At 35.9% G+C, this 1,901-nt stretch overlaps 1 protein-coding gene across 3 annotated transcripts in view; it reads right to left on the minus strand.

Moving 5' to 3' along the window:
* Rnf38 (ring finger protein 38) overlaps window positions 1-729 on the minus strand; it is an 87,710-nt gene extending 86,981 nt beyond the window's left edge. The window contains exon 1 of one of the 3 annotated variants that reach the window (XM_010619382.2): window positions 664-729. The gene's annotated coding sequence lies outside the window, so the exon portion shown is untranslated. The remainder of the gene's footprint in view (window positions 1-663) is intronic. The other 2 variants (XM_010619384.3, XM_010619385.3) reach the window with 2 other exon arrangements.
* Window positions 730-1,901: the final 1,172 nt, after the last annotated feature.

The raw sequence follows: 1,901 nt of genomic DNA on the forward strand, positions 1-1,901 counted from the left end.
AGGAGAGGGAGAGAGGGAGAGGGAGAGAGGGAGAGGGAGAGAGAGGGAGAGAGAGTCGGATGGACAGAATGAATCACCAATAGTTTAGACATTATTTAAGATAAGAAGAAAACTCAGGCCCCAAAGCAGACTTTTTTCCTCTTCCTTTTTGTCTTTCATGAATCTGACAGGTTCCATTCCTGATCCCAACAGTACATTTAGGCTTTGGAAACAAAACTAAAGCAAACTTTAAAAAGTATAAGAAGAAAACAATTTAATATGATTAAGCAAATGCAAAAGTGAGCCAAACTGGAGTATCCAAGGTACTTCCAATTAGAAACAAATAAGAGTTGCTAAAATGGCTACCAGTTTTCAGAGCACATGTTTATTATGTATTGAAATAATCCATTCAGGCTATGCAGGAGAAAAGGAAGCACAGAGACTAAAATAGGAAAGTGGAGGGCTAATTATGAGTCCAGTCCTATCTCCTGCTGAGGAATTATCTTCTGGTTTTCTAGAGCAGTCTAATCATCTGACACACAAACTAGCAAGGCCCTCTGCTCTTCAACACTGTGCCCACCAAGTCACTGTCCTGGTTCCAGGGTCAGAGTGATCCAAGTGAATCCAGCAATATAACGGTGACATGCATTTTCCCCGTGGTAGACACATCAACAGGGACCTCACCTTGTCACTGTCATCATGACAAATGTGGTCGTGATGGATGGACTGGCACTGAAAAGAAGCACCAACACTACCTATGAGAAAAAGGGAGAAAATGTTAAAATGTGATAATTTCATATATTTAAACTTTTTTATCAACTAAACGTACTTTTCCACCCATTATCCCATCTAATCCTCAACAATCTTTGTAAGTAAAGCAGGGTATAGACTATTATTCATGCTTCTTAACAGAAGAAAAAACAGAGGCTGATTCACACAAAGTAGCAGTAAGTGAAGAAGCAGGTCTCAACTAAAACTCTGTCATTCAAACTCCTAATTCACCACTTCCTACCTACCAAGTAGTCTACTTTCAAAGCAAGTCACTTAAGTAAATATGCAGCCTGAAGGCAAACTCCTATAATGAAGAAAATAATTATACTCCTTTTCAGACTATACATACTTTGAAGACAAAAATCTATCCTATAAATTCTCTCCATATAAAAATAATCTAATCTATAATCAAAATTTCAATGTTTCTATTACTTTAAATACATTTAAAACATACAACATTTGTTTTCATTGTTGTTGTTTTGTTTTTTTGTTTTTTAGGTTTTTGTTTTTTTAGACAGGGTCTCACTATGTAGCCCAAGCTGGTCTTGAACTCACTATGTAGCCCCAGTGGACCTCAAGTTTAGAGTGATCCTCCTGACTCAGACTTCCAGAGTGCTGGCCCTACAGGTGTGCACCACCACACCTGGTTAACATTTGTTAATTTAAATAACTATCCCCTAAAAACAGATGCTATATGATAATAGTCACATTGCAATAAGAAAACAAATCATTATGCAAAATGAATGGAACAATTATGCATTTAAGACTTTTTTGATTCCCACCTCACAACATACACAAAATGATAGCTCAAAAATCTATGTAATTGAAAAGAATTATTACAAGAAAATAATAGTTTTTTTAATATTCTCAGAGTAAGAAAATCCTTTTGAAAAAAGATACAAAATCCAAAGTCAAAAATGAAAAGTCAGCATACAGGACTCTGAACCAAAGACTAACAAAACTGTTCTTCCTTATGTATAAGATTTTGACTTAGGCTGGGGAAATTTAGCTCAGTGGTTCAGTGGCTTACCTTGCAAGTGCAAGGACCCGAGTTCAATCCCTGGTACCAAAAAAAAAAAAAAAAAAAAAAAAGATTTTGACTTAAAATGATTAAGAAAGCATGGCAACTACATTAGGTGAGAACAATGCTT

The sequence above is a fragment of the Fukomys damarensis genome, unplaced genomic scaffold, assembly GCF_012274545.1.
Source record: "Fukomys damarensis isolate Sample0158 unplaced genomic scaffold, DMR_v1.0_HiC HiC_scaffold_36, whole genome shotgun sequence".
In the NCBI taxonomy this organism is placed as follows: domain Eukaryota; kingdom Metazoa; phylum Chordata; class Mammalia; order Rodentia; family Bathyergidae; genus Fukomys; species Fukomys damarensis.